This window comes from Mauremys mutica, chromosome 6 (assembly GCF_020497125.1).
Source record: "Mauremys mutica isolate MM-2020 ecotype Southern chromosome 6, ASM2049712v1, whole genome shotgun sequence".
Lineage (NCBI taxonomy): Eukaryota > Metazoa > Chordata > Testudines > Geoemydidae > Mauremys > Mauremys mutica.
The window spans coordinates 78426779-78451757 of NC_059077.1; the positions used below are offsets into that span (position 1 = coordinate 78426779).

A 24979-nucleotide genomic window follows, 5' to 3' on the forward strand; every position below is an offset into this window, starting at 1 on the left:
TTTCAATTAAAAAAAAACAAATTTTGAAGGAAAGCAGTCATTGTCCGTGATTTTTTTTCTGCTTTTTAAAAACCCCTTGTTTTCGATCCAGAAAAAATTTTGATGGAAAATATTTGTCCAACCCTTTTAATGAGCTTTAGTGCCTTTTAGCACTAGCTGATGCTGAGAACCAGTGATACCTTGTAAAGAAGTTTTCTCAAAACTGGGTTTGATCTGAAATGTGGAAGGTTTATTTTTCCCAGGGGCGCCCGTGGGGTGGAGCAAGTGGGGCAATTTGCCGTGGGCCCCGCAAGGGCCCTCCGGAGAATATAGTATTGCAATTTTTTTATAGAAGGGGCCCCCAAAATTTCTTTTCCCCAGGCCCCCTGTATTCTCTGGGCAGCCATGCCATGGACCAGTTTGGTAATCACAGGTGTATTGAAATGGTATATAGTTATAGGGATTCATGGGTTGATGTAATGGACAAGATGAAAAAATGGTGTAGTCTCTTATCTAAAATGAGATGAGGAAACAAGCCTTTGTCTCTATCCAGAGGAGAAGAGATGAGATGCTAGTGTAACAAGAGTGCATCATGTTTGTGATGTCAGTGTATGCACCTTGTTAGGAATAAGAGAAGGAGAGTTTCTGCCAGGATTTGAAGGCACTAGGGGACAGCCCCCGAGCTTCTGTTGGTGCTGGGTAATCTGAATGCACTCACAGGCGAAAACAGAAGGGGGTAGGAAATGTGTTTAGGAAAAGACAGCCTACACGCTATGAATGAGGAAGGGAAAGCACTACTAGACGTGTATTTGCAGCTAATGGATGATAGCCAATATACGATTCCAAAAGAGAGTGAGAGTCATTTGATTACTTACATCAGTGGTGGAAACAAAAGCCAGACTGATATGATGTTGGTGAGGAAATCTCAGCAGACTCAAGTTATGGACTGCAAAGTGATACCTAGGAAGATGGTAGCAGCTGCAACACAAACTTCTTGTGTCATAGGTTTTCTCCCCCACTTGGAGCTGTTGGGTTCCAAGATGGGGACCTGCATGGACTCCTCTAAACTAAAATCCTAGTTTAGATCTGGTTCTCGCTGCCACCAGTCAGTTTTCTAAGTGTCTGACACACTGCCTGTCCCCCAAGCTTCCCCTGGGGAATCCAGATTCAAACCCCTTGAATCTCACCAGAGAGAGAGAAACAGCCAGTTCCCCTCCCCCCACTTCCTCTCTCCAGCCTGCTCCGGAGAGATTACACACCGAGTCAAATCCTTGACTCAACACAAAGAGGGACTCATCTCCCCCTCCCCTTCCCTAGTCCTGGAGAGAGATACCTTGATTCAAACTCCTTGAGTCAAACAAAGAGGGATTCCCTATCCCCCCACCCTCCCTTTCCCCTAGTCCTTGGGAAAAATACCTTGATTCAGACTCCTTGAATCAAACAAAGAGGGATTCACTTTTCCGCCTCCCCTCCCCTGAAAATCCAAACAAGGGAAGAAATCAATCAAGTTCTAAAAAAGAAAAGATTTTATTAAAGAAAGAAAAAAGTACACTCTCTCTGTATTACCAGGATGCAAAAATACACAGAGTCTAACCTATAAACCTGGAGAGGCTCTCCCCCCCCGTCCTTTCTCAGAATAATTAAAGTAACAGCAAACAGAAATAAAGATATTTCTCCAGCAAACACACAATTGCAAATATAGAAAGCAACTCAAAAGACTAATCCGCCTTTTTAACTAGTACTCACTATACTGGATAGTAGGGAATACTCCAGGAGAACTTGGAGACATGTCTGGCCTCTCTTAGATCCAAAGAGAGCACACAGAGCAAACAAGGAACACAGACAAAGCCTTCCCTCCACAGAGATTTGAAATTATCCTGTCCCTTGATTGGTCCTCTGGTCAGGTGTTTCTCAGGTTACTGAGCTTGTTAACCCTTTCCAGGTAAAAGAGACCTTAACCCTGATCTGTTTATTTATGACAGTGGTGGAAACAAAAGCCAGACTGATATGATGTTGGTGAGGAAATCTCAGCAGACTCAAGTTATGGACTGCAAAGTGATACCTAGGAAGATGGTAGCAGCTGCAACACAAACTTCTTGTGGCAAAGATTGCAGTAGAATGTTGGATAAGTAGGGAACTAAGCTCAAAAGAAACAAGATGGAAGTTATGCGAAAGTGTGGCAGATAAGTTTGTCCAGAAATAGATTTAGCATCAGGTGAAGAGTGTGGCAACACCTCAAAAGAATTTGGATTGAGGCACTGGAAGAGGTGTGTGGTCAATACAGAAAGGGAAAAATCAAGAGAAAGAGAGGAGGAGTGGTGGACTGACAAAGTGCAAGTAGTAATCTGAAACAAAAAAATGTCATGTAAAGAAAAAGAAATGAATCCAGGTGTAAATTAAAACAAATGCAAAGAAGCAAAATGAGCTGCCAAACAAGCAGTGAAGAAGGCCAAAGAGAGTGCCCTAGATAATGTATATGCCAAACTTTTAAATGACTCAAAGCTGGCTGGCAAAAAGTTCTATAACATTGCAAAAAAAGAGGCACAAAAGAGAAGGAGGATGGCATTGCAACACCATTTATACATAACTGCTAGTAACACCCGAACAAGTGAAGGAGAGTGGAAACAATTCTTTGAGAGTCTCCTAAATGAGGCAAACACCTTCAGAGAGGACTTGCAAACAGGGCCGGCTTTACCAAGTGCGGGGCCCAATTCGAACTGTTTCAATGGGGCCCCGGCAGGGATGACTATATATATAAAAAAAAATGTAAAAAACACATGGGGCTTGTACTCACCGGACAGTGCTCCGAGTCTTCGGCGGCGGGTCCTTCACTCGCTCCAGGTCTTCAGTGGCACTGAAGGACCAGCCGCCAAAGTGCCGCTGAAGACCCAGAGCAAGCGAAGGACCCACTGCCAAAGTGTCGCCGAAGACCCGGAGCGCTGCCAGGTGAATAAAAATTTAAAAGGTGCCTCTAGCCAAGGAAGAGATTCTCACTGGGTGCGGGGCCCTCTTAGGCGCGGGGCCCGATTCGGGGGAATTGGTGGAATTGGCCTAAAGCCGGCCCTGCTTGCAAACATGTGATCCTGATGTGATGCTTAAGCCTAACATATCAAAGTGAACAGAAGGATTCTCATACTAGGAAATATGGAGTCTGAGGCTTTAATAACTATGGTGAATGTCCTATATAGATCACTTAAAACAATGACCCAAACATGTTTTTGAACTAGTCCCTTTGAAGTGAAAGTCAGATTGCATCTGGTGGCAGTCCTCAGTCTGCTGCTGTTTATCATATTGATGGATTATATCAGTAGGAAGATCCCAAAGGGAAAAGGTGAGAAGCTGCCATCTGCAGATTGCATAGACATTCTCAGAAGACGACCTAGAAGAAACAGTACACCGGTGGTATGACCAGCTAAACTAAGCATAGGATGAACATGAGCTGACTAAGGGCTTGTCTACACTTATATTTTATAGCACTCTAACTTGCTGGCTCAGGAGGGTGAAAAATCACAACCCGCCTCTCCCCCCCCCGCCAAGCGCAGCAAGTCTGAGCACTTTAAAGCAGTAGTGTAAACAGGCTCCGAGCGCAGGGAGCTAATCCCTTCATGGAGGTGAATTACCAGGAGTGCTGGGAGAGAGCTCTCACACTCACACTTCAAAGCGCTGCCGCGAGAGCGTTCTGCAACAGCGCTTTGAAGTTTCCAGTGTAGCTGTGCCCTAAAACTGAGGTCATGGGGGACAGCAGAGGTCCACAGAGAAACTCTGTATAGAGACTAATGGAATATGACTAAACCAGACTATCTAGTTCAAGTACCTTCATGGCTGGGTCACTGAAGACGGCAAGTTTGAATGTGAGATACTGTCCAGTTTGGGGATTGCTGAAAGAGTGTGAAATCACATCTCGGGGTAGTGTTTGACAAGTGCATGCCACATTGCCACTGGCACTAAAAGCCCAACTGTATAGAACAATGGTATGCCCGGCAATGCTGTGTGGTGCAGAAGCATGGGAGGTAAAGAGGCAGCAGCAGGTTCAATGCCTCCAGATGTTTGAGATGAAATGACTTCATGCCATAAGAGGAGTTACATGAAGAGATTGACTTACATCCTAATACTTTCATTTCAAAATCTAAGTCCTCAATGTGGCAGACAAAATCCAGGAAGCATGACTTGGCTGGTTCAGGTACATGCAGAAGATGAATGAAAGTGACCTGGTGAAGTCAGCATGGCAGGAGAGGATGACAGCAATCTGAAGAAGTGATGGATAGATTGCATCAAAGAAGATGGAAAGTAGGTGGACCTCAGTGCCGCCTTGGATAGACAAAGATGATGGATGCTTGCATGATGACCCAACCCCAGTTGACGGGATAAGGGGAAGAAGATGCTAGTATAGCAAGTTCCTAAAGGGAAGTGATGTTAGAGGAGGATGTATGACTGGGTAGGTGGCTTAACAGTGTGGAACATACACTGGTAGGTAGATTACTGGAAAATAATGGTGGGGTATGGGGAAATACATATAACAACAATGAACAATTAGGTGGGTGTCAGGAGCCCAGCTGTAGAGCATTTGGTGGTGTCTACTTTTATTTATCAATTAGATCCAAACACTTTAATAGCTCTATCCCATTTCCTTAAACTAGATTTTGTTACAGAAACCATTACCACCAGCACATAAAAATATAGCTGCACTTTTGAAAACTTAGTTTTTCCAACAGCAGCAAAAACGACAACTAGAGATAAGCCTCTGCTTGTGACAACTGAAGTGTGGATGTTTCAAACAAATATTCTGTCTTCTTTAGAAGAATATTAAAACTTACAAAGGACACGTTTTCTCTTGTCATGCTGACATGGTTGATAAAATCCATTCAAACTCTTCTGGCTGCCTTTGTGAAATAGATTCATCTACAAATTTGTCGAGACCACAACTTGGTCTCATTTACAGGAAAAGAGAAAATGTTAAATTATATTTATATTTAGTTCCCATATGGGCCTTGTTTTCCAGACTATGACCTAACACATGCAAACAATTATGCATCCAATTTGCACACAAAATGCACATGGAATACAAATCATGTAACTGCATGTGTAAGTCAAATAATTGTGCATACAAATGACCAGGAGCAAATCCAGCTGATCATTGTGTGTGCAGCTGCCTCTACTTGTATTATTGTCATACTCATGTTTTCTGTTATAACAAAACCTAAGGTCCAGATCTTCAGAAGTATTTATGCTTCTGAAATCAACAGGAGTTAGGTGCCTAAATACCTTGAAGAATCTAGGCCTAGGAGCCGCAGTAATGGGCCAGGAACTCATTGTGCAAGGTGCATTTAAAAACAAAAATCAAAAACAAAACAAAAAAAACCTAGCCTGCTGCAGGAAGCTTACAATTTAGGTAATTACACATGTGTTCACAACAACTGAATTATATCCCTTGGCCCGCGCTGCTTCCCCCCACCCCCATTGGCCTGGGGCAGTGAACCGTGGCCAGTGGGAGCCGTGATCAGCCGAACCTGCAGATGCGGCAGGTAAACAAACTGGCCCGGCCTGCCAGGGTGCTTACCCTGGTGAGCCGCTTGCCAAAGGTTGACGACCCCTGAACTAACATATAAAATTGTAGCACTACTAACTGTAGTCTGTAACCTATTGCTTAAATCAACCTCTGTACAAGATGATTGGTGGATAGCTAATGTGACGCCAATTTTTAAAAAAGGCTCAAGAGGCAATCTTGGCAATTACAGGCCTGTACGCTTAACTTCTGTACCAGGCAAATTGGATGAAACTATAGTTAAGAACAGAATTATTGGACATATGTGTAAACACAATATGTTGGGGAAGAGTCAACATGGCTTTTGTAAAGGTAAATTAAGCCTCAATCTATTAGAATACTTTGGGGTGGGGGGTCAACAAATAAGTGAACAAAGGTCCACTTGACAGGGTCCCTTGTCAAAGGCTCTTAAGAAAAGTAAGCGGTCATGGAATAAGACGGAAAGTCCACTAGTGGATCAGTAACTGGTTAAAAGGCTGGAAACAAAGGGTAGGAATAAATGGTCAGGTTTCACAATGGAGAGAGGTAAACAGTGGGGTCCTTCAGGGGTCTGTACTGGTGCCAGTGCTGTTCAACATATTCATAAATGATCTGGAAAAAGGAGTGAACAGTGAGGGTGCAAAATTTGCAGACACAAAATTACTCAAGATAGTTGAAAGCTGACTGCAAAGAATTACAAAGAGATCTCACAAAACTGGGTGACTCAGCAAAAAATGGCAGCTGAAATTCAATGTTGATAAGTGCAAAGTAATGCACATTGGAAAAAATAACCCCACTAATCATACAAAATGATGGGGTCTAAACTAGCTGTTACTATGAAGAAAGTGATCTTGGAGTCATCATGGATAGTTCTCTGAAAACATCCACCCATTGTGCAGCAGCAGTCCAGAAAGCTAACAGCATGTTAGGAACCAATAGGAAAGGGATAAATAATAAAACAGGAAAGATCATACTTCCACTATATAAATCCATGGTACGCCCACATCTTGAATACTGCATGAAGTTCTGATCACCCCATTTCAAAAGAGATACTTTTTCCAATTCTGATGTATAGAGAAGGACAACAAAAATTAGGGGTAGGAACAGCTTCCATATGGAGAGAGATTAAAAAGACTGGGACTCTTCATTTTAGAAAAGAGATGCCTAAGAGAGGATATGATAGAGGTCTATAAAATCATGAATGGTGTGGAGAAAGTGAATAAGGAAGTGTTATTTACCCCTTCACATGACACAAATAGTAGGGGTCAGCCTATTATTAGGCAGCAGGTTTAAAAGAAATGAGAGAAAATACTTTTTCTCGCAACACCCAGTCAATCTGTGGAACTCATTGTCATGGGGTATTGTGAAGGCCAAAAGCATAATTGGGTTCAGAAAAGAATTAGATAATTCATGGAGGCTAGGTCCATCAATGGCTATTAGACAAGATGTCCAAGGACATGACACCATGTTCTCGTTGTCCCTAAACCTCCAACTGCCAGAAACTGGGACTGGTTGAAAGGGGATGGATCAGTCAAAAATTGCCCTGTTCTATTCATTCCCTCTGAAACACTGGTACTAGCCACAGTCAGAAGACAGAATATGGGGCTGAACAGACTTTTGGTCTGACCCAGTATAGCTGTTCTTATGTTCCTGTAGTGGGAGAATAGCATGATTTGGATTCAAATAACATTTAAACTAGGGCTCGGCATTCAAGGTCAAAGCCAGATCAGGGCAAGGATTTGAGGTCAGGTTCAATTACGATGAAATACTGCAAGCTATTTTTATGACAGTTTGCAGAACAGTAAGAATATTTCACAAGATCAGTAAATCTCACAAGACTCAAATCCTACAGGAATGACTTTTCTCATGGTGCATATCTGAACTGGAACAAGAAAATAAGATGCTTTGATTTTTTTTTTATCCCAGATGGAACAAAAAAATATAGCAGAGAGCTCAGATCTGGAAATCTGAATCCAATTCCCTCAAAAATCCAAAGAAGTTTGGTTTTTCAAGTTTTGATTTTCACCTCTCCCCTTTTATTACACTTCTTCCCCAATCTAACATTCCTGTCTGTAGCTGAAATATTACGGCAACATGAAACACACCATTAAATAAAATAATTTAATCTAAGATCTTCCCACTGTGGAGTAAGTTGATTTAGAATAAGAGTTACCCCTCTATTGTGAAAAAGTGATAATTTGAAATTCTTTAAACTTCTTTAAGCAGAGAAAAAAATTTCAAGAAAACAAACTGAATATGTCTCAACATATGGAATCAAATCTCCCACATAAAGAGCAAAACTAAAAAACTCCCATATATTATACTATATAGTGTAGTTAATTAAGATAATTAACAACTTTCTGCCTCTGCAGCCTCATGTATTACAGATTACATTAATTTGATTGCAAAACTTCTGTAGCAAATGAATACCAACACAACAGGATATAATACAGTGATGCACTTGGGTTTCTACCATTACTATAATTCTCATTTTGGTTTAAAATGATAAAATGACTGGGTAGCTGTTTGTCCCTGGGGCTGGATTTAGGGGCAGGCAACCCAGGCGACTGCCTGGGGCACCGGGCTTGGGGTGCTGTTTTTGTTGTTAGTGACAAAAGGGAAAATAGAATGTTTGAAGTAAAATGTTTCAGGTATTCTACATGTGGATTCACTAACCTCCTAGAATGTTTTGAACCTTTGTAGAATCTTGTGGAACCTTCCAGACTTTGAGAACTACATTTTCCTTGAACCTTCTAGAATGTTGTCAGCCATGACCTCACATGTATAGAAAGGGCAGGACGTTGCCCATCAGTCAGTGAGATGCAAGAACAAAATCAAATGAGAGCCCAGTTGTGGTATTGTGAACCTTGTTTTATTATGTAAATGTGAAAGTGTACTTTGTTTTAAGACTTGACAAGTGTAAGACTTAACATTCTAAGGCTGTTACCTACTGTAACACTATTTAATGCTGGTCCACAATGTTGGTGCACAGTTCAATTAATTGATGTAAGGAAACTTTCAGTTATTCTAAAATTAAAAAGTTTCTATAAGTTTATATATAGCATGAATAAATACAGATTTAGAGATCCTAGTGTGCAAATTTATCTTATATGAAAGGGATAAATCATCATGCATGCAAATCTTGAAATAGATTGCAAATGCAATAAGAAATAAGGTATTCAAATGTATAACAATTGGAGGGGGCGCAAAAGATGCTGCTCACCTGGGGCACCATTTGGTCTAGAGCAGGCCTTGATTATCTCCTTTCATCTGGCTGGTGTGTCTTGATAACTCATGGTGTCACTTCCCTTTCCATTCATCAACATGTTGGAGCTGTTTTTGAGCAAACTCACTGGCAGTAGAAAAGACACCTATAAAATTCATTAAAATCACTACCAGCAGATAATTTCTGTCTGAGGCTCCATTGCACATAATAGTTGACAAGTACTCCAGATTTGAACATTTGTTTCACTCATTTAATATGCCTTGTCAGCTTACTCCTGTGTACAGTCTCTGGCTCATTTTCACATTGGGTAATTTTGGAATATAGAAGCTGTTGAGTGGTATCATACTGAGTGGGAGAGACCATGTTTATGTATCAATTAGAAGACTGGCTAAAATGAATCCATGAAAATGACACACTCTAGAATACTGTTGCTCTGAAAAACACTCAAAACAATACTTCAAAATATTCTATCATCTACATGGATTAGATCCAGACCTACTTTCTGAAAAGTTGCCATCTTCTTAAGATGCTTCAGGTCATATTCTTGAGCAGCATTTTATTTCATTTTGTTTTATTTTATGGCCATTTATAAAGTGCTGCACAGATGTTATCAGAAAGCTAATAACTCTTAACTGAAGAAATTAAGTAGAGTCAAAATCACTTTGGTAAATAGGGCCGACTTTAACACTTACCCAAATAGCTCTTGACTAACAAATTGCTTACCCATGGCCTTTGAAGGACAAGGCAGGCTGTGACTCGCCATTTACTTGATGTTTTGGAAATGTGAACGAATGACTTACTGAATGGTGTGAGCTATTAATGACATGTTGCTTTAGATGTATGTTGGATTGGCTAATCTACTCTCCTGATTATGTTCTGAAGCTTAACCAGCATGTCTTTCTTCCACCAAGGAATGTTATATCACTAGATAATATATCTCATTACTCACAGGAAACTGCTCTTGCTTAAAATAAAAAGTACATTTTGGACAGACTAATTTAATCATGGAATACCAGTGCAGTAAGTATTCAGAACCTATAGGTTAAAATATAATTCCCACTTCCCATAAAACATGCATTTAACAAAGATAATAGCATGAATTATATTAAAGACTCCATAAAATGTGCAACATAGGTTCTCTGAAATGATGAGTGTTGATAGCTCAATTAAAAGAATTTCTATTGTAAACCTAGCAAATTCCAAGCTTATGGGAAGCCATTAATTCAGAATTCATCTCTGCAAAGATTAAAACACTTCTAGAATGTATATGAGGTTGAGAGAAATTCTGAATTTGATTAATTGGGGTGGAGGGAAGGGTAATTTTGCGATAATTAATAGATGCTGACTCCAACATCATGCATCTCCTAAAAACAGACACTGCAGCAGTTATCAAGACTAGAAACCATTTTGCTGCTTATGAGGCAGCAAATTTCTTCCTTTTAGCACATATGCTAACTAAAATCAAAGACAACAATGAGCTCAAAGAGAAAGTAGATACAGAAGAAGCACTTTGCTGTGGGTATGGGGTTGTCATTGGTGACCTTAATGGGAGCAACTTCAGTAGAGAGGAGAGATCAGTAAGCAGACTAAACAACTCAAGGAAAGGAACTAATAAAACCAAGCTGGAGTGTTTATAATAACCAGCTTGCTCAAGAAGCTTGTACGTAAACCACAGGCAGAAGGTAGAGGAATAAAGAGGAAGTGAAAATTTACCTGAATGGAGACAGCAAAGGTGGGTCCATTTTGTACACCATTTGAACCACAGTTTTATATCTAGTGATCATCATTAACAGAAGACAGGACAGGATGAATTGTTTAAGTCCCACTCAGACAAAACTCCCAGGTCTTCACAAATTGGCCCTCAGTGCTTAACAGTATTTAGCAATGTGCACTTCCCCCTTGAGTCTGTCACTGGTTTATTTTTAATTTTACATCCAAAGTCTAAAGAAAACTCAAAATCAGGCATTAGAGGACTTTTATAATGAATATAATGAAAATCATTCCCTTAGCCAATCAGTATGAAAGTTACTCTATTTTTTTATGTTGGTAACATAATTTGTATAAACCAGATCAACATTTCATTACTTGCTATCTTCCAGACTGAAAAAGAAAAATAAAGGAAGAAAGAAAGACCTGGAGGAATGTTCTAGAGCTTTAATAGCATCAGAAATGTGCCAAAAAACCCAAAATTGGACTTTTCTTAAATGAAAAGATTTACAATTTAGAAATTTGATAAAAACAACATTCATGGAATAGCCACAAAATATTAATAAATTATGATTATTAATCCAGGACCCCTCCCTTTCCATTGTCTGTCTAGTAGAAAATAATCTCCTGACTTCCATGCAATTTAAGTGAAGTGAACTTTCAATGCATCACCTCAGAATAAGCCATCTTTAAAGAGTTCTTATCTTTCGTGTGAATAGTACTTCTGTGTTCACTTCCCCTGACCTGAACACAATATGTTTTGTCTCCCTCACTAAGTTGAGTCATTGAGGCATCTCAGTATACAACATGAAGGCCATTAATATGCTAAACTTGTATACAGCAGAAAATCCATTAACAATGAAATAGAATGAATGAAAGTCCCCAATTATTCCAATGCTTTGCAAATAGACAAATTACAATTCTGTCTGTAGAGTCACAGAAGGTGGAGATGGAGGTGTAAATTATGCAAGGGGTATAATTCCCCCAAAGCCTCATACCTTTAATTACTCAGGCCTGTTTGCAGGATGTGTTGAGATGAAAAGCACTATGGGCTCAATTTTCCATTGCGCCTGAGCTTTGCTGACAGTTGGACCCAATAGCAGTTTCCAGATTTTACTCTGCATAACCTTAACATAACTTAAAGCTGCAGGAGGGGCAGCTTTATGTTATGTTCAACTGACAGTCAAGAGTCTCACTCTGCTACACCCCCTTCTCTGTCCTCATCTCCATCCCCTAAATGCAGCCTCCCCTTTACTTAAGCATAATAGTTCCATCAGGGGAAGGGGTTGCAGTGGAGGTGGTGCAAGAGGCAGCATAGCCTCCTCTGCCAGCTTTACACTGGCTAGAGATTCCCCCTCTACAGGGAGAATTATCCAAGGGATTTAAGCACACAGTACAAAGTGAACTTAGCAGACCAGGGCATCTGGCTTTACCCATTCAAAACATCTTTATTACTGTTATAAAATCTATTGCCATGTTTTTGCAATAGTGATTATCATCAGTTATTTGTTAAATCTGAACCTAAAACCAGCATCCTGAAAAATAGTTCAGTTTTGTAGCACTTTTAGCTAAGGAACTTTCTACATTTTAATTAATTTATCCACACATTCCCCAAGTGATGTGATGGAAGACATGGTAGAATATTTTATATGATTACATAAGAATAGAATAAATATTCTGATTATTTTTTTTCACCTGGGTAGTCCGGGTGACTAGAAAGATACTTTCCCTCATCATCAGGATCTGATGGCTCCAGGATTTGACAAACCAAAGCAGTCCACAAAGACTGGAGCCATCAGATCTGGATTTGAATGATGGAAACAGAAAGAGATAAGGAAAAACTGGGAGGAAAAGGCAGCCTTCAAATAGTATAAAGTGAGTAGTGTCTTGGGCTTGTGCCTGGAAGTCCACGTGGACTTTTTAAAAGAGAAAAACCTAGAAAAGATAAGTTTTCTTCCTACCTTGCTTAAACAGAAGAAAAAGGAAGATCCTGGTTGCAATGCAAACAGGATGTAATTATTGGAAAACCTAGAAAAAGATGTCTTACACTTTTCCCTGAAAGTGGTCTGCCTTGGACTTAAATTTTTCTAGTGGGACTGAATTCCCAACGCTTAGCATGATTTGCCCCAGATTCCCTGGAGTTCACCTTAGGGGTATCAAGAGGGAATGTTCCCTACAAGCATATTTGTTGTGGTGGGACAATGAGAATGCAGTCTCCTTTTATTGCTCAGGTGACCTTTGTGGGAGCAACGTCAGGAGAGGGGAGAGATCAGAAATCAGATTGATACAACTCAAGAAAAGAATCTGATAAAAACAAGCTGAAGTGTTTGAAATAATCAGCTTGTTCAAGGAGCTTGTAGGTAAACATCAGGCAGAAGATAGGGTAATGGAGAGGAAGTGAAAAATGGAGAGAAGTGCATGGGTAATCCTGAGGGCTATTGAGTGAAGAAAACTAAGCATGTTATCCTTTCAGTGACACCAGCAGAGGGGTTGGGAGATCTAAATGCGTATTGGTGGTGAAAAGTGGAGTTGAGAGGATCTAGTGTTGGATAATTTTCTGCATGACAAGTAATTACACCAAAGGGAAAGCAGTTTGGATTGGTTCTCTAATGGAATACTGCAATCTGTTGTTGTTCCTGCTTTTGGCTAATTTGAAAAAGACAGAGTCAGGTACTTTATTTCTGCACTTCACTGCTAAAATGTCATTAACGAGAGTTTTCAAATTGCTGTGATGTACTATGAACTTTTTTAGTTTTAAGCCAGAGTAAACAGATGCAGAAAAACCTGCTGACATTATGTGGATTTATTGCTTAAGAACTTTAACTTCTGCAAGTAATATGGAAATTGGTTTAAGTGTGTTTTGCCTGGGTTTCTTTCTGCACCAATGAAAACAGGCTGCTGCAACAACAGCACATTTCCATGCCTCTGGTAATACAACAGAATTAGAGAGAGTTGTTAAATGCCTAGCAATATCAGAACAGGACAATTTTAAAAGATCTTGTTCTGCTCTGTTGAAGCTCCCTTTTCTGGACAGATTAATTTCAGGCAACATCTTAATACATTATAAGGTCTGATGCGATGTGAAGCTCCAAAACTCAGATTGGAATCTTCTCTTTTGTGTCAGGGCCATTTCATGTACTCCACTGCACTTTCCAAAGTTGGTGAAATGTGAATCTTTATAGCTATAAACTATACCAAGGATTCATTCACTGAAAGTAAAAGGCCACTGTTTTTATAGAAAAATGCGTATAGATAGATGTGTATGAAAAAGCCTACACCATTAATTTACAAAATAAAAATGTTTGAACAATTTTCCTAGAAATTTCAACTTTTCTTTGGTTGAGGGCTCTTACTAATTTCTGGAAACAGATATATTCATAATCATCTCCTATACAATCTGACCTTGAATTCCAGCTACTACCCTAGATAGACCTTACCCTGGATTTGATAAATCCAAAGGCTGAATTAAACCCTCTGCCTCCTTAAACTAACCACCACTTCAGAATTCTAATCTTCTTTCCCACTCTATTTTCTCAGAGCAGCCTTCTCCAGACTCTAGCCCTGGCTCCTTCTCTCCCCGGAGTGAATCTACCCAAGGATCTTTGATTCTTATCTTTATAGTTTGTGTATCCAAGGAAATTGACTGAAATAGCTATTGCTTATTCCACAGTAGCTTTTCAATTAATTTCCATGTGAAGCTTGATTTGGGGAGGGTAAGCTATTGGGTTATCAATGAGAACATAGAGGAAAGGAGATAACTTGAGACCGAGAATAAATCATTTATCTGCTTCTAGGCATTAAGTACACTTTAACTTGTTTTTAGTGTTAACTCCAAAAAAAGAGAACCAGTACTCCGTTTCTTATACAAGCAAGAATAAGGATGAACTTTTAAATGAACACTGAGATTTATTTGAAAGACGTAACTAGAGCTTGTGGAACTGAGTTATTCTGAGGAGGCAGGGTTTACAGTTTTGACATTGAGGTGAAAAAAAATAGAAATTTTATCAATTAATAAAAATAAAAAAATAAGTTTTTTTATATTTTGTTTCTTAGATTTAGTTACACACACAGTTTACTACAGACTCATGATGGTGACTACAAACAGTTATGGTTGCAACTCTACTTTACGTCCAACTTTACCACAATTTCCCAATAAATACAAGAAACATTTCTACAGCAAAATTAGCATATATGATCTCTAGATAAAGAATTTAATTTATAGGGAGAGAGTGGACAAAAGGTTGCTGGGGAAGGATAGTTTCCGGGTATTGAGCAAAAATGTTTTTGAGAAGGGTGTTTGAAATAGTATCTTCTATATTTGACCTACATTTTCTTTTTTTGTACACCATAATTTAAATATGTTTGGTTCTAGAAACTGCACCTTGGTTTTATCCTTTATTCCTGGATGAGCCTACTATACTACATAGAACTGTTTACTAAATTTTACTCCCAAATTAATAAAAAATAAGCAAATATTTGCTTTTGTTTTGGAAAATGTTGTATGCTTGGGCATTTCATACTAGTTTATAAACTTAATAAAAAAATATTTTGGAGACCTAAGCTTTCACTTTTAAAAAAAGCATACAAGGAAATATTAAGCAGCTCTGACTCACAATCTTTCAATAATAGAATCTTTTATTAATAGCCAGACAACAAAAACATCAATTTCCCATATACAGAGAACATTAAGTTCTCTAGACACTGACGGTATAGAGACATGGGCAGGCAGATTGAACTTCCAGAAAAGGAAACAATGTGCACTGCCATCAGGGAGAATTATTAAAGATAATATTGATAATTATTACATTAAAAATCACATCTCACTCCAGTGGTAGTGTTGACTTTCACCACCAAACTTGTCTGATTTCTCCTGTTACAGTTTACTTGCATATTGCTGTTCTATAATTCTGCCTTGAGATAATCATGATATAGTATTGCAACTCTTTAGTGCTCAATCTAATAATTGTTCTTTATTGTGTACCATTTTTCTGGACAAATCTTGTGAACTTTGAATTCTGTGTAAATTACCTTGAAAAACTGTGTCTGTTCACTTAAAGTTTTAAAATACATCTATATATGCATATTTAGTATTGTGACCCATTTGGAGCTAAGCAGCTAGCCAAAAATTTGGAATCTTGTAGGTGTGACAGGGTAACTTCCTGAAATATCTTTCGGAGAATATATTATGTACATAAATGGTTTATGCATTATTGTGGGCCAAGGACCATATGCACTTCACATGGGAAGAGTTACCACAGCTCTTCCAGAAAATGAAAACAATAGGGGATGACTAAGGCAAATCAGAGAAGTTATAACACTGCTAGAGACAAGTGGGGAGGCTTGAATATTCTGGTTCAAACTAAATTCTCCAAAGATCACACAGGCACAGAAAGAACTTTTGGATAAACAGCCCGAGCTTAAACTGGCTCACAGCCTGTGTTCTGTTTCCTAATCTAAGGACCAGAGCACTATTGGGGTTTGAAAGACTGACACCTTCCAGAGCTTGATGTCAGAGTTAAGGGTGATTCCTGGCAAGTGCATTGCTAGTGCCTGTGTTGGTTCTTTTATAGAGAAAGCATATAAAACAATAATGCATTTACCTTAAGAATAAATGTGCTTGCTTAGAAGGAGCTGTGTGGTAACTTGTAACTGTAGCAATACACTGGTCATAGCCCTCAGAGAGAAAGAAAAGCAAAGCACAGGTAGAGAATTTTTAGGCAGAGTGGCCTGCTAGGGATATCACAATGTAGATCAGAGAGTGGTGCAACCTTAAAATCCCTGGTTAGAGTGGAGTGAGATGTGGGTCTCCACCCAGGAGAGGTGACCATTGGGAGCCAGAAACCTTTAAGTGGGTGCCCTCAAGGGACCATGGGGAGGGAAATATATGGGAAGTTACCCTTGAAACTGACAGTAAGTTGTTCCACTTAAGAGGAGAAATTGGTGAGAGTACAGTATTTCTTTGATTTTATTTATTTAAAAAGAATGTACAATGTTCTGTTTCTCTGAACAGGAGCAGAATCAAACGAACAGTGGGGCCAGTGTCCTTGCTCCCAGGTACAAGCCTCTCTCAGCTGGCACTCAACCCAAAGTGTCTTTCTAGGCTTCTCCCAGGGCCATACATCATGCTTCCAAGGTGTTTCTACTTGACTTTTTATCTGCTTCCGTCTCCCTGTCCTGCCTCTCACTCTCACACATACACCCTTATCCAAACACCCAACTGAGACCCGTCCACGTAGTTCAAATTCTTGTGCGGCCTTGGAAGTTACTTTGATTTGGCTGGAGCCATTGGTCTGGGTTTGTGGTGGAAACCACCTGACTACAATGCCTTCTTTACATTTATCCTGAATGAGAGTTATAGAATCTTTTCAGCAAATGGTTCATGATCAATCCACAGCATAAAAACAAAAACTCAAAGAATGTTTTAGAATAAATTGGAAGAACCAGTGAAATTGAGGAAATCACAATCTATTTCCGGATGCTCTCTGAGCTAAAAAAGAAACTAAATTATTCAAATAAATTGTTCAGAAAGCACTATGAGAGTTACTGGCTAAATTGATTTCTTTGAGCTCTAGAATTGCTTAAAAGAGTTAGGACCCCAGTAAGTCATCATTCACCAAATATGAGTTAGTGTGAGTTGCCATCCTGACTCAAAAGGAGCATTCCAATCACAAACAGAACATTTATTCAAATTGACCATCTGAATATAAAAATATTGACACAGGGAAACCTCTTTTTCAGCACATGACACAGCCCACACTAACTGCATAAAAGAATAATTTAAAAAAATATAATTAACAAAATACCAGAAATGTAATGGATGATCTTATGATATATGCAGTTAATGCTGCCAGTAAATTCAATTGGAAGTGGACAGAAAAGGTCACACAGACCAGCCAAGATGGCAGATGAAGCGAGGCTTGGTTTTGTTATTTTTAGGAGAGGATTTTTCCTGGAAACCTTTAGCTCAAATAAGGGGTTTACATTTATTTACTGTAAACTGAATAGTTATTCAGAAGAGGAACATTTTTCATAATACCCCAAAGATCAGGAACTACATTTTCAAGATACTGGAATCTCAAAGGTTGACCTTTTCATATTTCACATTCCCATCATCCGGAGTTCAGAATCTTCCAACAAACAGTGGGATGTAATCCAGTCTAAAATAATTTCCTTAGATGAACAGATTAAGGGTTTTGTTTAAACTCCACAGAAGACAGAGACGAACATTAAAGATATTGAGGCAGATACTGATTTCAGTTAGACCAATGTCAATGGATTTACACCAACATAACAGATCTGATCCCTGGAGATTAGAATTGATGGGCTAGATGCACTTATAAGTGAAAACATCAAGAATTGTACAGCATAAATTGGTTCAATGATCCATAAAATGAACACAGAGAAGGAATTGCAGTTTGGTCGGAGCCCCTGAAGGTACAGATGCAGGAAAGGCTGAGATTTTGTTTCCTACACGGAAGGAGCTGAGAAAGAATAATTCTGTTTTCCATCTATGTCATGCAACATCTTGCAGTTGAGGCAAGAATTATATTTTTCATGGTCCAAGTTTGAGAAATATTGTGAGCAATCTCAGACTCGGACATCTAGAGGCTGTCCATAAATTGCCTAAGTCATGGGGGGCGGGGGGGGAAGTGTCCTTAATTTTGCATGTTTGTTTCAGTCTTACAAAGTGTTACAAAAGGGATGGGGAGGGTCTTGAAAAATCACCAAAAAAATGTGTTACATTATTTATGAACAGACCCTTGCCATGAATATTTTTTGAGGCCAGGGTGTTGTTAAATTAATTTATTTTAATTAAAAGTAGCAAAGGGTCTCTCATATCCCATAGACAGGGAAAGTGTAATTTTCCCCCACACCACCCTACCAATGTGCCGTAAGCCTTGACCAAGAACAACAACTAACTTCATAGGGAAAACGGTAATTGAGTCCATAAAATCCTTGGCCTTTCTGATGACATACCAACTAGGTCAACTAGGCCCAGATTTTCAAAAGCATCTCCTAAAATGAGCCTACAAAATGTATACATGCAAAGAGGCCCTGATGATTGTAGTTATCCATTTCACATGCACAGATATGGCCTTTTGCACATGTACATTCAATTTAGGTGTCTCCACTGAAAAATTAACTATTACTGTAATATGTAATCACATCAGCCATGCCATCAGGGGCTCGTTCACCTGCACATCTACCAATGTGATATATGCCATCATGTGCCAGCAATGCCCCGCTGCCATGTACATTGGCCAAACCGGACAGTCTCTATGTAAAAGAATAAATGGACACAAATCAGACGTCAAGAATTATAACATTCAAAAACCAGTTGGAGAACACTTCAATCTCCCTGGCCACTCAATTACAGACCTAAAAGCCGCAATATTACAACAAAAAAACCCTTCAAAAACAGACTCCAACAAGAGACTTCTGAATTGGAATTAATTTGCAGATTGGACACCATCAAACTAGGCTTGAATAAAGACTGGGAGTGGATGGTTCATTACACAAAGTAAAACTATTTCCTCATGCTTATTCCCCTCCCCTCAGTTCCTTACATCTCCTTGTCAATTGCTGGAAATGAGCCTCTCTCTCTCCTGCTGATAATAGCTCACCTTAACTGATCACTCTCCTTATAGTGTGTATGGTAACACCCATTGTTTCATATTCTCTGTATATATCTTCCTACTGTATTTTCCACTACATGCATCCAATGAAGTGGGGCTGTAACCCACGAAAGCTTATGCTCAAATTTGTTAGTCTCTAAGGTGCTACAAATACTCTTGTTCTTTTTGCGGATACAGACTAACACGGCTGCTACTCTGAAACCTGTAATATTTATGTGACAATGATTTTTTTGTGATAGGGATCTTTGTCTACATTATCTACAACCTGTAGGAATTAGTTCCCAGTCAAAATTTGAGTCAGAGTTTATTTACTTGCTTCAAAAGAATTCTTTTGATTGTCTATATGGGTTTAGTAACTCCACAGCAAGGTGTATTTTAAGTGCTGTTTAACACCTTTGTAGTTTCTAAAAGGCATATATGTACTATCTGAGGGAGCAGGCATCTGTTCATTGGAAGAGTTTTTAGATATGCTGTAGGGAATTGGTTTAGCGGTTCTTTGTTTTTTGATCCAGTTACTGTAAGAGGATATTTTACAGGCCCAAAAAGTAATTCACTACCAGTTATACAGCAAATGCATTTCATATGGGACAGCCCGCCAGGTCCCATCACACTGACAGCAAGCATTATATTATAAATAATTTACAACCCTCACTAACCAAAAGCATGCAAGATTCCCCTGAGTTCTGGATATTTTTATATATCTATTAATCTTTTCTTGTTTACCTCCTAGAGTCAGATTCTCGGATCCTCTGGTTCTGTGCAGAACACAGCACTGCAGTGAAAGACAAAGGTGGATTTAAGCCATCTTTGTACCAATTTGTTTCTGGCTCTGGCCCTCACTGCTGCCCTAAACTGTGAAAGCTTTTATATCCCTGCTATGTGCCATTTACTGGCACTGCATTGTCCCAGTACAGTGTACTCTAACCATGTTCCATGCCTTCCAGGACAATTTTTTTCCACCATCCCCACTACCTGTATTGGGCCTACATTAGGTGGTATATACCTCTAAAATGCTTACAGGGGGATTCTGTGGAAATTGTTTCCTCTCCTTTGTGGTCCCTTGTCAGGGCCAGGACTATGTAAATTGACTGCAGTTAGGGTACGTCCAGACTACCCGCCGAATCGGCGGGTAGCGATCGATTTTGCGGGGATCGATATATCACATCTCATCTAGACGTGATATATCGATCCCCGAACGTGCTCCCGTCGACTCCGGAACTCCACCGGAGCGAGTGGCGGTAGCGGAGTCGACGGGGGAGCCGCGGACGTCGATCCCGAGCGGTGAGGACGGGAGGTAAGTCGGGATAAGATACTTCGACTTCAGCTACGGTATTCCCGTAGCTAAAGTTGCGTATCTTATCTCGACACTGCCCCCCAGTGTGGACCAGGCCTTAGAGAGACAATGTTGTCTGTTGAGGCAAGGGTGGGGGCAGATTTGCAACATTTTAGCAGAGCAGTCTAGTAGCAAAGTATGCCAGGTTTAGCCGAGGCCTACTGAGTCCTGTGATCATCTCAAACTCAGTTCTATAAAAACTGCCCTGGCTGTCCTCTATGGAACCCACTGTAGGGTGACCAGATGTCCTGATTTTATAGGGACAGTCCAGATTTTTGGGTCTTATATAGGCTCCTATTACCCCCACCCCGTCCCAATTTTTCACATTTTCTGTCTGGTCACCCTAAGCTAGTGTGCTACTCTTTCCATGTCCCAGAAAAGTAGCTTGATGCGGTGAGGAAACGTTATCTCTCTCTGGACCTCTTCTTTGTCCAAATAGAAGTTTGGTCCCCCAGGCTGTCATTTTTGCATCTTTGAAATGTACTAATTCATTTGTCAGAAGAAGAAGAAGGCATTACTAATACAACCCCAGATCTGGGTAATGCTTAGAACCTTTTATTTCTCCAGGAGTATGACAAAACATGCAAAAGGAAAAATATAGAATTTGCAATAAATATAAATTACTAGGAACTTCCTCCCCCTGCACTATGGTGATGTCAATTTACAGCAACTATTGGTTAGAAGTAAACACACAATAAAAGGCATCAGGATGTTTGTCCTAAAACATCACAATTGTGCATTCTAGGGATTACTGATGTGTTAACGTATCCATCGAATGGATACAAGTGCTTTGGGACAGATTTTGATAGGTTTTCAGGTACTTTAGGATGCAAGCAGGTGCCTAGTGGGATTTTAAGAAGCACCTACGTGCCTAACTCTCACCAAAAATCAGCAGAAGTTAGGTACCTAGCTGCTTTTGAAAAATCACCGTAGGAGCCATATGCATCTTTAGGTGCCCAAATACCTTTAAAAATATGGCTCTTTAACAACACTGGAAAGAAGTACATGGCTCAGAATAGACCAGGGTAAAATTTTCCAAAAGCCCCAAATGAATTAAGAGCCTAAGTCCCATTTTAAAAGGTGATTTAGGCATATAGGATTTAGGATGACTTAATTTTGTAGTGTAGACTTGCCCTATGTTGACATACATCAGGCACAGTAATTAAATTGCTTTTGTATGTCCACACTACATTCTTGGTGGTCCACGCCCTCACTAGCAGTGCTTGCATCATGCAGAGAGCATTGTGGGTAGCTATCCCACTGTGCAACTCTCAACCATCTAGCACAGGGTGTTTTTGAAGGGTTTGCAATGCCTCCTGCGGGCAAAATAATGGTGCAGGGGTAACTGGGAATATGGTTTCAATATCCCAGGATGCAGTTGTCTCCATCCTATAATTGTATCTGCATTGCACCTCTTTTCAAAAGCCCCACACATCAGTTCATCCGCCATCTTTGTGAGAAGCATGGATTCTGGACAGATCTGCGCTATTGTGATGAGCATTTCAAGCACAATATACCTCATCCTGCAGTATTTGCAGAGCTGCCAGAGGAGCCAGGCAGATAGGGTGACCAGATGTCCTGATTTTATAGGGACAGTCCCAATTTTTTGGTCTTTCTTATATAGGCTCCTGTTACCCCCAACCCCCATCCTGATTTTTCACACTTGCTGTCTTGTCACCACACAGGTGGAACAAGATGAATCCTTGGAGGCTGTCTTGTTGGACTATGTAGAAAAAAAGAAACCATTGTTGGCATTCACAGAGCAGTTGCAGAGGATGGAGTGCTGGTTCTGGGTCCAAGAAATAAGCACTGACTGGTGAGATTGCATCATTATGTACATATGAGCATTGGCTGAAGAACTTTTGGATGCACAAGGCACATTCCTGGAAGCGTAAGAATGGAGCTTGCTCCAGGCCTCTGGTGCAGTGACACCAAAACAAAAGCTGCACTGACATTGGAGAAGCGAGTGGTGCTCACTACATGGAAGCTTTCAATGCCAGATTGCTACCGACTAGTCTGGAATCAGTTTGGAGTCATGAAATCCACCATGGGGGTTGCTGTGAGGGCCACTAATTGCACTCTGCTATGAAGGATTGAGACTCTGGGCAGTGTGCAAAACATAGTGGATTGTTCTGCAGCAATAGGATTGAATTGATGTCAGAGCTAGCCAGCATATATTGTGAACTAATAAAGATGAATTAAGTTTCCATGAATAGACTTATTCCAAACAGACATTTATAACTAACTGAATGAAATTTTATGAATAAAGGGAAGAGAACCTTTGAAGGAGAAAAGTCGTTTTCTTTTCACAAAAAATATACACCAAGCAGGTGTCCCATTCTATGTGTGGCTGTGATTGTTTGTACTCTCCCCCAGGGTGGAGTGGTAGGTGTAATGCATTGGCCCTGGACACCATGTGGAATGTGTGGGGGGGTGTAGGGAGGTCCCAGAATGCAGTTCTCCATGGGCTGCAGAGGGAGGTGAACATGGGTCTGTTGAACCTGAAGGTCAACAAGACTTTCTAGTACGTCTGTTTGCTGCTTGAGAAGCACTAAGCATAGCCTGCTGCATGTCTCTCCTTTTCCTGTGCTTTTCTCCTCTACACTATCCCTCAAGGACATATTTCCAGCTTCAATGATAAAAAGCACTGAGATACTATTGAGAGTGGATTCACATGATAAATGGAAACTTGGTATACAGAACTCACTCCTCTAGATTGACACAAGCTACAAGCACTATGAATCCCAAGAAGAAGTGAGAATGTAGAGCATGGCAGCAGTCCCAGCCATGGTGAACAAAGGCTGAAAGGGCAACAGAGGCTGAAAGGGAACAGCTCCTGCATGCGCCCAGCTGCAGCCTGGGGCAGTATGCTGCTAGCCTGTGTGCTGCAATGTTGCCTGCTAAAATAATTGCTGAGTGGTGTGGGAAAGCATCCTACTGCAGTGGAAGAAATAAGGCTGCTTTTCCCAGAAATCTTTGGCAGAGGATTGCAGACTACTGCCAGGAAACTTTTCTTGAGATCTCTATGGAGGATTCCTGGGACAGCCTGGTGCAGCCTAACAGAACAGGGGAATGAGAAGCAGAGAGCAACTCTGCCTCTAAATGAACAATCAGGAAGAGGTAGTAAAATCAATATTCTTTTTTAGATGTGTCCATGCAATATCAGAGCAAACTGCATACGTACCCGAGATTCCTTCCTCTGCATCAGGCTTGCCTATACTGCCCTATAGGGACTGGCTCGACTGCTCTGGAATCAGACAGCTCCTGGCTCACTGCACCACTGAGTTCCCAGGCACCTGTCCCCCATACTCTTCCTCCTCATCCAACACCTTCTCACTGTTCACCCTAGGGATCTGGGACTCCAAAGTATCCATGGGGTTCTTGAGTTGGAGGTGGGGGGTCTCTGCTGAGAGTGGCATGCTGATCTTTATAAAAGTGGCATATCTGTGGTTCTGCACCAGAGCAACTGTTAGCCTCCCTTGCCTTATGATATGCATGCTGCAGCTCTTTGACTTTCATGTGGCCCTGCTGCAGGTCTCTATAGCCCTTCTCCCCCATCCCCCAAGCGATCTGCTTGTAGCTATCTACATTTCTATGGTTGTATTGGAGCAGTGCCTGCATAGCCTCTCTCTTCCCTCTCCCCCACCCCTGGAGATCTACCTGGAGTACACAGGAGGTAGTGTGAGTCAGTTTGCAGCATGGAGCCAGCATGGTCAGCAGGGCAGTCGTTTGCTTGGCATGGAGTGCTAACCAAACAGAAAATGGAATTTCAAAAATGTGTGGGGCTTGAAAAGGGAGGAGTGTGGACCTGGCCGTTGGGCAGCAAAGTTCAAAATAGTGACCAGAGCAGTCATAATGAGTCATTGGGGGACACCTCCTGGAGGCCACTAAAATTGATGAAAGTAATGCAGCATGTATAGTGATACTGTATCAGCCTAGCTTCTTCAATCTAAATGCTGCGACTCTCTTGGAGGTGGAGTTAAGTTGGTGTAGTGGGCACATTACATCAATAGGAGCAACATTTTAGTGTAGATGATTCCAGTTAGGTTGACATAATCTGCTGTGCATCAACCTGAGGCCTTGTCTACACTACAGGACTATTTCGAATCTACTTAATTCGAATTTGTGGATTCGACCTTATGAAGTCGAATTTGTGTATCCATACTAAATACACTAATTCGAACTTCTGAGTCCACATTAACGGGGCCGGCGTCGACTTTCGAAGCGCTGCACTGTGGGAAGCTATCCCACAGTTCCCGCAGTCCCCGCTGCCCATTGGAATGCTGGGTAGAGCTCGCAATGCCTGCTGGGTGAAAAAATGTGTCGAGGGTGGTTTTGGGTAACTGTCGGCATTGAACCGTCAATCACGCCCTCACTCCCTCCCTCCCTGAAAGCGCCTGCGGGCAATCTGTTCGTGCACTTTTCTGGTCAGTGACAGCGTGGACGCCACAGCACTGCAAGCACGGAGCCCGCTGCGATCCTCGCCGTTTTCTCCTCCTCGCACTTTATCGTCCACCTCTTCCACATTCAGCTGCTGAGAAATTGGGCTACTTTTCAATGGTTCTGCAAGCACTGGG

At 40.7% G+C, this 24979-nt stretch overlaps 1 long non-coding RNA gene across 1 annotated transcript; it reads left to right on the forward strand.

Moving 5' to 3' along the window:
* The first annotated feature begins 8275 nt into the window (after positions 1–8275).
* Positions 8276–22625, forward strand: LOC123372298. Its single transcript, XR_006580198.1, has 3 exons — positions 8276–8355; positions 16444–16487; positions 22088–22625. It is a non-coding gene; the product is annotated as an uncharacterized LOC123372298 (long non-coding RNA).
* The last annotated feature ends 2354 nt before the right edge of the window (positions 22626–24979 follow it).